The following is a 13,740-nucleotide window of genomic DNA, read 5'->3' as shown; positions in this document are numbered from 1 at the left end:
CTTATCTCCCACATTGTTACAATGAATCTGGCTTTAATATGTGTCCCAGTCCTATCAAATTTGACTATCTACAAAGCTTAGAATGATCAGAATTTACCAATTCTCCATCTCCTTTTTTTTGTGGTGTGTGTGTGTGTGTGTTGTATATTTATAACAACAAAAACTGTATCACTATAGAATCAGGTATTACCATGTCCAATAATAAAATCAAATGTTACTCTCTCTTACCTTATTTTTCTAATAATTTATAACTAAATGAAAATGAGACTAAGACACTGTCAATGTAGACTCCTCCTAGCATATTCTTACTAAATAAGTCTTTCTGTATAAAAGGAAAGGACTTAACTGTTTTTTAAGTAATATAATGCATTCTTAACTAAGTTGCTTTTGGCCACAGTGATTATTCTGCCCTCTTTTGGAGAGAACTTAACTGGAAGTAAGTTTATGAATGAACTCACTTCTGCATATTTACCTGTTTCAGCCAAAACGTTGCCCCAATTCTTCAATTACTTTAACATGGGTTGATGGTATTAAAGAAAAATGTGCTAATGCAAACTGACAGAACTAAATCAATGAAGGAAGAAGCTGAGTATGAAGATAGGGAATTTTCCCTGTTCTCTTTAAACTTAATGGAAGAGAGGAGAAACCACTATTCTTTTCAATGACACCAATCAAATGGTTTCATTTCTACTTGAGCACTGTCGAGCTTGTCTAAATCTGGGCACTCATCTCAAAGTCTGGAAGAGGGATATGGTTATTGTGGAATTAGTCTCTGGGGACCACATGCTTTCACATATTTCACTAGTCCCCATGGCAAACCTTGTGTGTGAGCCGCCTAGTATTATTTATTAACTAATGAGGACTTTTCTATTCATTCTTTGCAAACCCAGACATTTACTCAGATATCTCATGTTACGACCAGGAAATGAATACAAAATTAAGTAGACTTCAAGCTATTATCAAGATAATTCAAGCTATATGACATTCTTCTTAGTATCTCTGGATAACTGAAGCAATAGTATTTAAAAATCTTCTTTCGGTCTTATGAATTATTTCCTCTTGTCTCCATTTCACTTGAAAACCATCAGTGCATCCCTGGGGAAAGCAGGATTATGACCTCTGATTCTTGAAACGCAGCTGGTGCTCCTTACTACCATGATCCAAGAAGTCTGCCAAAGAGTTGGGAAGCCATATTTCCTGTTTGGGTTTGTGTGCGAAGTCTGTGGTCGCCAGTTAAAAAACCAAAAATAATCGGTCACTAATTGTTCCAGTTACTATTGCTACATCACAAAATTAACTCAAAATTCAGTGTCTCAAGTTAATCATTTCATTATTCTCACAAAGTCTATGTTCTCACAAAAATTCAGACAGAAAACTGCAGAAATGACTTGTCCCTAATCCACAGTATCAAAAAGTATCTGGGAAAATTTGGAGGTTGTGGATGACTGAAGGCTAGAAACTGAAGTCATCTGAAGGTTTCTTCACACACATGTATGGCACATGGACTGGGAGAATTGAGCTATGCCAAGAGCACTTATAAGAGTCTTCACCATGTGATTTGGGTTTCTTTTAGCATGGTGGCTTCAGAGTAGTTGGAATGTTTACAGGGTAGCTCAGGTCTCCACTTGATTTGAGTGCAAAAGGGAAAAACTAGATTGCCTTTATGACCTCATCTCATAAGTCATTTCTATCATGTTCTATCTGCTAAAGTAGTCACAAGCACACTCTGAATTATGTAAACCTGCTACAGTCATCTAAAGATAGTAGTAACTATCAAAGGCATTTTCTTAATGAATTCATATGCATATAATATGCTCTTCTTACTAATATTTTCTGTAGAAGTTGCTACACATGTCTTTACAAGACAACAAGAGAAGCCAGACTGCAATTAGTTTCAGGTTATGTCAGCTTATGACAACAACTATTTGAAAACTTGAAAATGTATGCAACAATTTTACTTGAGATCAACAGACAGTTTGACCTATTTCAGCAGAGCAGCAGCAGGTTGTTGGCTAAAGTATTACAAAAAGTCCAGTCATTTATTTCGTATGTTCACAGATGAAGAAAAGTTAGCTTTCTTTATTTCAATCTGTAGTTTCCAGCTTGCTTAGACTTATGTCTTCTGAAACAAATGGGAATTACTTAGGTTTACAGCCAAACATTTTTGAAAATCCCCAAGACTATGTAATTATTACTCAACACATTCTTGTCTTTGGGCATTTGAGTCAAGATTAGTTACCTGCTCAAAAAATAAAAAATAAAAAAGAGAGATAAAATAAAAGCTTAGGTATTAAAATGTCTACTTCCTACTTATGTGTCACTTAATACTTTATTATATTAATTTATAGACCAGTGGCAATTATAAAGTTATATACATATGAGAAAATCACAAGGAGCTTTCCTTAAGTTCATGTGTTATTGAATCTAAATGAAGAGAATATTCCAGTTTTAATGGGTACTGTAATCCTTGAGGCCCCACTGTTTCTTACGGCTCGGTGTAACCCCATGGCCTAGAATGATTAGGTTTCAGAGATAGTTTTTATCCAGAAATGCCAAACTGAGAAACATCTGAAATTTCAACACAGCTGCTCTGAGTGGTTTCCTTATTGCTGTAATCACACTGAGAAATCAAAATTGGAATAAAATATTTGGAACACATTTTCTTTCCTATTTAATAGCCTGTTGGAGTATGTGTGGTGTGGTGATGGGTCCAAGGGAGGTGGAATAGGAGTCATGTTTTTTATTAGTGTCACTATGTGTTTCTGTGCCTTAATGGAGGCTTTTCTGATATTTGTCTTTCATTTTCTTTGGATTCTGATGGTTGAAATTTTCTCATGTGTATCTTAGAAGGGGATTTATTTTGAGAGTCAAACTACCTTTGTCCACTCAAGGAAAGTAAACAGTTGAAGTGATTATTCTGGTTATGTAGACCCCAAATCACTTTAATCTCCCTTTTAAAAATATTTCAGGTGTTTGATTCCATTTCAGCAATGATGAACAATTTTAAAGATGAAAAATACACTATTTTAACACTCAAATAGCTGCTTTCAGTGCCTAACCTAGATAACTAACATACTCTTCCATTCTTTCTTCTGCAATCCTCTAGTATATTTCTGGGGTCCCATAACATCCTCTCACTGCTACTATACAAGATTTCTCATGTTAAGGGGCAGACACCAGTGTTGTCAACAGCAGATAAGATTCCGTTTATAAGATTGTGGATATGATAACTTCCTGGAGCTTTCCCTACCTGTAAAACAGCAATAAAACTAGTGCTTACTTCACAGGGCGTGAATGAAACCAAATGACACAATATGTGTGAACACAATTTGTAAACTGAAAGTGGCCATAAAAATGCCAATTAATTCAAAGTTCCAGGCCTAAAAATGACTGGCACATATCATATGTGAGTTTGTTTATAGGGCCACTGCAGGTGATGTCCAGGTAGGAAAAGCAGAATAACTGGTGAAGTAGTTATGCATTCGTTCATTCAGTATGTCCTGAGAGAGAATAGCAAGGGAAATTTAGATTAGATTGGGGAGTGAGCTGAGATATAAAGGCTGCATAAGTGTTAATACCCTGAAGATATGGAGAAGAGCATGTGTGAATATTCTGAGCCTCAAAAAGCTTGGTGCATTTAATGGACTCAAGAAGAGTCTGTTCTCCAGTGTAGCTGGAGTAGAATGAGAAGAGAAAGAGGGCTTCAGAGTAAAACCAAAAGATATGCAAGGGATAGACCACTCGGGTTTAGCAACCTGAGTTAGAAAGCCTTGGAAAATCTTTGAAGGACTCAAGAAGAAACTATTGTGAAAACATTTACATATTTTAAAAAGTACTGGCCGGGCGTGGTAGCTCAAGCCTGTAATCCCAGCACTTTGGGAGGCCGAGATGGGCGGATCACGAGGTCAGGAGATCAAGACCATCCTGGCTAACACGGTGAAACCCCGTCTCTACTAAAAACTACAAAAAAAAACTAGCCGGGCGAGGTGGCAGGTGCCTGTAGTCCCAGCTACTTGGGAGGCTGAGGCAGGAGAATGGTGTGAACCTGGGAGGCAGAGCTTGCGGTGAACTGAGATCCGGCCACTGCACTCCAGCCTGGGCCACAGAGCAAGACTCCGTCTCAAGAAAAACAAACAAACAAACAAACAAAAAACAAACAAACAAAAAAACAAAAAAAGTACTGAAAATGTTGTTCAGGGAATTGATTAGATGTTAGATGGACAAGACTATTATGATAGTCAGAAAAGGAAAAAGGTAGGCTTGGATTATGGTGGTAGCAATGAAAATGGAAAGATATGGCCCTAGATAGAACTAATAATGTGGGCTTGTTGATGAATTAAACTTAGAAGAGTGTGGGTGAGAAAAATAACAAGGATCAGTCCTGATCTGTTCCTGCATGAAGCAAAGGGGAGAAGTAGTGATATTTTCTAAGATGAAGTCTGGGGGAGGATCATATTCTGGATGGAATATGAGTAATTTAACTATGTTAACTTCAGTATGGTAATAACAGAAACAACAGATAATCTGCAGTCAACATGTATTAAATAACATATATTTAATGGTACCAGATATTGCACTATGTGTGCATATTTAGGTAGTAAAATTACCTCCATTATTTAGATGAGGAAACTGGTGTTTATGAAAGTTAAGTAAAGTCCCCAAGGTCACATGCCCATAAATGATAGAACCGCGTTTTTAAGTCCCACAGTCTGACTCAAATCCATTTGCAGCACTATACTCTATTTGACTTTCAGATTCACATCTCTAGTGGAAGGTGCTGTCCTGTAGTCTGAAAAGTGGGGCTTGAATTTAAATTTTGGTACACACAATGCAGTGTGACCTTGGTTCAGGTAATTTCCTGTCTACGTCTCAATGGTGTCACCTCTGAAATGAAGGGAAAAGTACCTACAACCAAAACCTTGTTATTAAAATTAAATGAGATAAAAAATTATTCCTCCTCATAGGAAAAATACATTAATAAATCATAAATATAATACATCTGTACATTATATTTATGTACATACTATATTTATGTATGTATAATTTTAATACTAATAAATATTACATCTACATTAGAGTGAAATACTGTAAGTTTATTATCAAATAATTATATTAAAATTAAATGAGATAAAATGTTATTCCTCCTCATAGGAAATAATAAATTAATAAGCCATAAATATAATACATACATGTAGCAGCCTTGTTGGTATCTTGCCCAGATACACAAATTCATTTCATAGGCCAATAAAGACATATAACTTAAATGTTCTATGAAGGATTACCTTTAGCTTTGATTAAAGATTCCTGGGGGTTACGAACCCCATCCTGGGCAGCCAGGTTAAGTTGACTGGTGCAAGAATACAAAAGTTTCACCCCCTTGCCTCAAGGTATTAATAACTCCTCAGTGCCATTTAAACTCTAGAGTTCCCTGCAGAGTTATGTGAAATCTTTACTTAGCTTTTTCATGTTTCCTATTCTTTTTCATTTATTCTCACATAAGTTTCTCCTGCAATTTTAGGTAGTAAAATTATCTCCATTTTTCAGATGAGGAAACTGGTGTTTATGAAGGTTAAGTAAAGTCCCCAAGGTCACATGCCCATAAATGACAGAACTGGGTTTTGAAGTCCCACAGTCTGACTCAAGTCCATTTGCAGCACTATGCTCTATCTGACTTTCAGATTCACATCTCTACTCTTATTATAAATCACCTACAAAGTAAACATTGACCCAGCCTCTGCTCCTAGGGAAGCCAACCAAAGGCAGCTGAAGCATGGAAAAAAAAGACTGGAGAAATATTGAGGAATCAGCATATTGCTATTTTTTAAGCTACAAAGATGGATAGGATAGCCTAAGGAAGTGTGTGAAGACAGAGGAAAATTAAACCAACTTCAAACTTCTAATCCTTCCTAAATGTAGGTGTTGGGAGGAGAAAATGGAGGAGCCAAAGGAAGCTAAGGAGGTAAGTCCAGAAAATTAGGAAGCAATTCAGCTAAGCAGGTACCATTAAATGCACATAAAATGCACAATTTAGAAGTAAACATCTGGTCAGGGAGAATCCCAGATTTACAGAGAATGGGAAGGAATACAAGACTCCAAAGGAGAGAAGCTAGCAGGAAGAGGTCAGCCTGCCACAACTACATAGGAGCTGAAAACAGGCTCAATAGATTAGAAAATGGTTTATTACACACAGTAGCAAACAGTAGAAACACCGGCATGGTAGCATCAGTTCACCTGCCCCTAAGTCCCATGGGAAGATTCGGTGTGCACACGGAGCAGTCACACATACAGCAGGTTGTAACTCGGATGAGGAACCCGAGGCCAAGGGCTCAGTACCTTTTATACTAAGCGGTAAGCAAGCCAGTAGACATATGAGCAACAGGTAGTAGATTTGTGCTAGTCATGCTGGGGTGTATTAGTCTGTCCTCATGTTGCTCATAAAGACATACCCAAGACTGGGTAATTTATAAACGAAATAGATGTAATGGACTCACAGTTCCACATGGCTGGGGAGGTCTCACAATCATGGCTGAAGGCTAATGAGGAGTAAAGTCACATCTTACATGGTGGCAGGCAAGAGTGTGGGTGCAGGGGAATCCCCCTTTATAAAACTAAGAGATCTCATGAGACTTATTCACTATCACAAGAACAGCACAGGAAAGACCCGCTTCCATTATTCAATTACTTCCCACCAGGTCCCTCCCGTGACACGTGGGAATTATGGGAGCTACAATTCAAGATGATATTTGGGTGGGGACACATCCAAACCATATTACTGGGGCCACTTTGACTTATTAAGTTACCTAGGAGACTACCTATAGATACAGCTCAGGGTAGGAGAAAAGTTTGGCCTTGCAGTTTGGCAGACTCAGCAAGGATGTGTAGGGACATTGGAGACTTATGGAAGACAGTCTCTCTCTACAGCTTAACTCCCCTAGACTCTCATTGATGACAACTGAAGTGGCTGCACCTTTCAGTGATTTATATCAAAAACTTATAACCAGCTAGGATCTACCACCTATGTACTATAACAGAAAAAGGTGTAATTATATACTTAAAATAGCTGAATAACATATATATATATACTCAGTTAATTTTAATAGTGGTAAAGATAATTATCAAATTGACAAATGCTAAGTGTCCTATTTTAAAATTTATAGTATTTTTGCTTTTATGTAAATGTAACATTTATACCTTCCTCCTGTTATTGGCTCAAAATGCTTTCCAATAATTTCCTTCCTTTTTAAACACTTCAGGTGTTAGAATGTTTTTTCCTTTAAAAATAAGATATGTGAAATACAGGAAATGCTGAGAGCTGACAGGAGTGTCCAAGCCTTGCAACCATGTTTATGGTAGATATGAAACTAGATCACATGTATCTTTGAACAGCTAGTGTTATGCAGGTTACTCTTTCCTACAAGAGAATATCTAGTTACTCATGAGGATGGTCTTCAAGTCATGTCGGCATCCCTCAGCTTTAAAGCCCTTCCAACTCTGAGCTGGAAGATAACTCATAGATTCCTTACAGAGCATATAGGAAAATTGATTTTTCTATTTAGGACATAGTTGCCACATAGGGTGCTCACAGGGGCTCTGGCTCCAGAGGTGAGAATTAAAGGACTTCAGTAGGTGAAGTCCACATCAGAGAACGTATTTAGAAAGTGATTCTGGGGAATTAGCAATAGACTCCATCCTGTCCTTTTTCTCACTCTTCACCCCTGCTACTTTCCACTGACAATATTCTCTTTTGTCTGCCTTCCCACACTGGTCCCTGCCTTGTGTTTCTCCTCTTGATCACAGTGTTCTATCCATTCTGTCATTTCCCTGATGATGCAGTCATGGCTCAGAGGAAACTGCTAAAAAATCCAAGTCTCCCTTTATTTCATGGATTCAACTGCTATTAGAATAGAGAATTTTTGTGAAATACAATCTTTTCTAAAGTGCTATATAAGTTGATTAAAATGTCAGCTTGTCTTTTTGAACCTAGCTTCCATTGGAGGCAAAATTAAACAGTCTGTGCACAGTCATAGAGACATGACATGCATGTGAAAGTGGCAAACAGACGGCAAGATACTAACCAGTTCAGATCCAGAAATGGGCGCCCTTTGAAATGAGGCACTTCTGGGAGCTCCTACTGCATTTGAAGAAGAGGAGAAATCAAGCCTTAGACTGGTAACCTGCACACTGATCGCAAGTGTTCTGGGGCCATTGATATTAAGAGTTGTGACAAGAGTAAAAAAGCAGCCTACCAGGCAGTAATTGCATCTACTTACAAAAGGATCTCAGTGATGGGTGATGTGATCATAAACAAAATTGGGATAACATTGTTTCCTCCACCGGGTGTTGTAAAGGTGAGAGAGATAAGTGTTGTACCTAGTGGTTTGTCTGTAAAGTAATGGAAAGATATTAGCTCTGATTTTTTTATCAAACCATCATCTTCAAAGTAAGTGGATGGATCTTCCTCATTGTACTATTCCTTGCATTTAACACATTGTGGTGCAAAACATAGCACGTAGATAACTCCAAATAAATGTGTGGAAAGGAATAATGAACTTTTTCTTAGTCTGGGATCCTTAACATAGGGCAACAAACAGTCAGGAGAGAGTTGGCTCTGTTGCCTTGTTATATTAAGTTATATTGCATTGTATTGAATTAAATTGCATTATAATGTATTGTAGTATCCATTTCTCATAGCCTCACAGTCTTTGAATGCCTGCTGAAATATAAAAATCAGGGAAGGTAATTCTGTGTGTGTATGTGTGTGTGTGTGTGTGTGTGTGTGTGTGTGTGTGGTGTGTCTAGGTGAAAGAGAGAGAAATGACAGATATTTATTAAGAGTAGCCTTGAGAAAGTGAAGATTAGGGCTAAGAAGGGTTGTAACAAGTGGGTGACCACAGGATTTGCATAGGAGTACTACACATTTTTTACAAGAATTCTAGGGAGGAAAGGGAAGTAGGGGACTGGGGATGATTGCTGGCTAGGAAAGATATGAAAGCTTGAATAAGGCAGATCTCCATAAAAAGAGTTGTTGGAGCTTGTTCTGGTAACTTTCTTGATGGTTTAAGGCTGCAGGTGAAATACATATTGGTTTCCAAAAACAGAAAATAGCGATAAAGCCGCAGAGAAAAACAGTAACTCAGGTTTCAGTTGTATCTGCTGCTCATAACTCTCAACGTTTTCAGTGAAGCAACTAAAATAATGTTGTACCTCTTGTGATTCCATTTCTTTTAATGGCCATCAAGGGGCAGTGTTTTGCACTCAAACTAGAGCAGGGGACAAACATAAAAGAAGGTGCCTTATAGGTTATAACTTTGTAAGGATCATAGAAGGACACACACTTGTAAACTACGAGAAATTTGGGCTTTAAGCCAAGTTTATGTGATCACTAAGGACAGGAAAATACTAACACGATATCTGGGTAACACATATAGTCAACATCTCCTCAGCCTTACTTTGTAATATCCAGTCAATTTGTCCAACCCCAATATCCTAAATAACATAAAACAGTAAATACGGTTTCCAGATTAATAATGTCAAGATGATATTCTCTGAAGTCCTTTTGCTTACTATTATTCTATATACAGGACCACAGTCTTTATGATGTAGAAAACTGTGAAAACATTTTTACATATAATCTGACATGGTCCATATTTTTCTTTCATTTGTCAACTTAACCAGAACACCCATGCTGATCTTTTTGAAAATTTGGTTAGAAGATCTGGCTGTTTATTTTGACACTTTGACATTTTCTAGTACATCTTTGTTTAGAAAGCCGAATTTTAAGTATTAAGTCAATAAATGCTTTAACAAGTGGGATACCCTGAAAGTGCTATATTCATCATGTTGAATAAGTTTCAATTTTTTCAAAATTATAGAGACACAAAAGAAACACCCTATAGGCATCAAAAAGAAAAAAAAAAAAAAAACACTCAATGCCACCAATTGTATTCTAATGGCTAAAGCATTAAAATCCACCTACATTTTTGGAAACATTTCACAACCTAAGCACAAATATTTGTTTTTTAACCTCTCAGGACTTTTGTCTTGTTCTTTTGAATAAGATTTCTACAGATAGATATTTTCTACCCATTGCTCATTCTAGGGGAACAGTTTATTTCTTGATAAAGTAAGGGCCTTGGAAGGGAAAATATAATAAAATGAAAAGAGCACCAAACTAAGAATTAAAAGGTCCATATTATTGTCCTTGTTCTGCCACAGGTATGATGAATAATCTCGGACAATATACTCTTTAGTCTTAATTTTTAATATTTTTTTAGCCTCTTCTGCTTTTGGCTTCCTGATAGCATTATAGTTGAACAAAATTTTCTGGAGCTAATAAACAAAAAAGGGATGGAGTCATGAATCATAGAGGTGGATAATTTCTAAAGTGTCTTCTATTTCTCAAATCATACCAAACTATAGTAACAAGCAAAGTCCTTGATCATGTGAAAATCGATGTTATCCAGAGCACTTATGAAAGTAACATAAATATTACTATTTTACAACATAATATTAAAACCCTCCTGTTACATTGGACTTTTAGTTCCTCCAATATAAGAGGTATGAGAGAGTGAAGGTGGGTGCAAATGTGCATAAATTTGTTCCTCTGTTGGTGAGAACATGCTGGTAATTCCCAGCTAATGGCTCCTCTTCCTTCCTCTAGTTTGTGATAAGTGACTTTGGATAGCATACTTCTATGAACTTCAGTTTCTCCCTTCGGTTGACTAGATGACATGAGAAAACACATTTGAAAGAGGCTAACACTCATTCTAAGTACTCAGTAAGAGTGTATTTCTGTAGGAAAATAAGAAAAGATTTGTTTTCTTAATATTTGAGGTTGGATAGCAATATAATTTTCAGTGGTCAAAAAGGTAACCTTTATAGAAGAACCAAGTATGTGAGGGTAAACAGAGTTACCAAAATATCAGTCAAGGACATCCAAGAATAGAGGCATAAGGATACACTACGTATAAAGAATGGCGAAGTGCTCTATGGTGAGATGGCTACATGGTGTGTTGTCGGGGTGGCAGCAAGAAGAAAAGCTCATTGATCCAGAGACCTTTTCCATAATCCATAGGATAGTGTTTCAGTTTTATCTTAGAGACTGGCACTCTCCAATATAGTAGCCACCAGCCACATACAATTGTTGACCACTGGAAATGTGGCTAATGTGACTGAGAAATTAGATGTTTTCTTTTATTTAAATTAATTTAAATATTCAAGCTGAAGCGACGTACACTTGTATTGAACACAAATTTATTTGGGGACAGAATTCCATTTCACTTTAATTGCTGAAAATTTGGCATCCTAGTTGAGATGCATAAAGCATAAAATACACTTTAAAGGCTTTATACAAATAATGTGAAGTATTAATAATTCTTGAAGTGATTGCATGTTGGTATAATAATATTTTGTATATATGGGGTTTAATAAACTATATTATTGACCCCTTAGCATTATATGCAAAATATTGTGAATATGAGTATGTATGCAATTGTGTTCATTTTTCTAATGACATGTGTCAAGGCTTTTATCACATTATAAAAGGAGGTAAATGACACTCTCTGGGGGAAAAAAAAGACTAAAGTCATTGATCTATGATCTACGTAGACTAAGAAGACCTGGATAAATAGAGAAAAAAAAACTGAACACACAACCTTGGAGAAGGTTCACATTTATATGAGAAAAGAATAATTAAGTAGAAGTAGACTAACCCTCAAAATGTAATTAAAAATAAATGACAGTTTTTCATAGGCTTTTAATGATTTGAAAAACTTGGAAAGAGTGTTTGCTAGCTGGAATACTTTATTGTTTGTAAGGATGGTTCCCATGAAAATATTTTTTGATCATGCTCTTTTTTGAATATCTAAGATATAGTATCTACTAGGGTATCTGTATCTAGAAGTAAGATCTCCATTTTTAAATACCATTTCCTGCCCTGGAGCTGGAAAGTATCTAGCTAAAACATCTGTGAGATAATCAGCAACTACTCACCAGCTATCTCAATGGCCCCATGTCCTGGAAGTTGAAGCCGGTCATTTCAAAACAATGTGGAGACTCAGTTGTACCCCCATGGGCAGCTGAGAATTTAAATGGATTTCAGATGCAGAGGTAGTATCACTTACCACTGAAGACTTCTAACAGGAACAAGCTTCAGATCTGGGAAAATTCAAAATAACAGAACAGATGTAATCATAACAAGCCGAGCCACAGTCTTGTAACTATAGCCCCAGAAAACTATGGATCAAAATGGATTCACATATGGACTCATTGTAATGCACTCATTGAATAAATCAGTGAAGACCAGAAAGGCGGCAAAAATTTTAATGAATGTGTCTTTTCCCAACATGTTTGCTCAAGCTTAAAACTCCAAAGGGCCTCTCTGCCATTGCATAGGTTGATGACAAATTTTTGCCATTATATAAACAGACTGGCAGTCTATAGAAGGAACACAGGGAGAATGAAAATGAGATTGAAGTTCAGAAGACTTTCGTCTAGAAGTCTGTTCTAAGACCATTAGATGTGTCCTCTTAGAACTTCACTTTTTCATCTTTCCATTGTAAAGATTGTACTAACGGACATTGAATTCCTTTCTTTTCCTGACTTTCAATGGTTTTATATCAAGGTATCATTAATAAAAGAAAAATTGACATCGTGCATGGCTTAGGTTTTTGCTTAACTAGCTTAAATGTAAGCATTCTATTCAATATTATTTTCAGCTCAAGGATTATAGATAAATGATTTGTGTTTAAACTCAATCCATTTATTTTTATTCTCAATTGGTGTCCAAAACTGAATTTCTCAACACTTATGCAAATCATAGCAAAAACAAATAACTGAATGTGGGTTTTTTGCAAATATTTCTGCATCAGATAATCGTAAAAATTTGGTTAAAATATTCACTTTTTCCACATGTTTGTATTTTATTTTCAAATAAGACAGAATATATACACACATACATATATATTTAAAATTCACCTTCTATGCTTTCAGACAAGCTTTCTACAAATGTTGATTTTCTACAAATTATTTTCATTTGTGTAATCTAAGTCACAAAATGCACACTGCTGGTAGGAGTAACTCTATTATTATTCCCATATATATGAAACACACTAGGCAAAGCATTACACATATTTCATTCTCACAACTAATACATATTATTTCATTCATTTAACATCAGAGAAAATTTAAATATTAAGTAAGTAGCTCAAGGTAAAATAGCAGATAAGTTGCATAACCAGGAGTAGAACAAAGGTTAACCTTACTCCCACTTCTCATGATGTTTTCATTTCACAACTCCTCTTCTCCTACTTTACTGACTGTTTTCCTCATCCATTAAACATTGCACATGATCCGGCTTTAACTCCAGAGGTTGGATAAAAGATCATTCCAAGATCTTCGAACAAGTCTTTGCATCTCTTTACTGAATTATGTAAGTATTCACTTTTGTGGAAAAAAATTTATGTTTATTGGCATTTGAAATTTTCCATTTTTTACCTAACCAATAAATTTGAGAAGCAAACTGGAGAATTTGGAGTCTCCCAATGAGCACTTTTACCATAATAGTGACCAAAATTATTTAACATCTATTAGAATCTTCTCAGTGACAGAAGATCAACAGTTTAAAAGTAATTCATTCCTGTAAGATGAATTTCTAGGTTTTTAGAAGCTACACCTATGGAATGAGTAAGAATATACATTTATCATTCCAAAGTCTTAATTTTATTCTAATCTTCTCATTGA

The sequence above is a fragment of the Rhinopithecus bieti genome, unplaced genomic scaffold (assembly GCF_001698545.2).
Source record: "Rhinopithecus bieti isolate Rb0 unplaced genomic scaffold, ASM169854v2 scaffold_4480, whole genome shotgun sequence".
Classification (NCBI taxonomy): Eukaryota; Metazoa; Chordata; class Mammalia; order Primates; family Cercopithecidae; genus Rhinopithecus; species Rhinopithecus bieti.
This window is presented reverse-complemented; position numbering follows the sequence as displayed.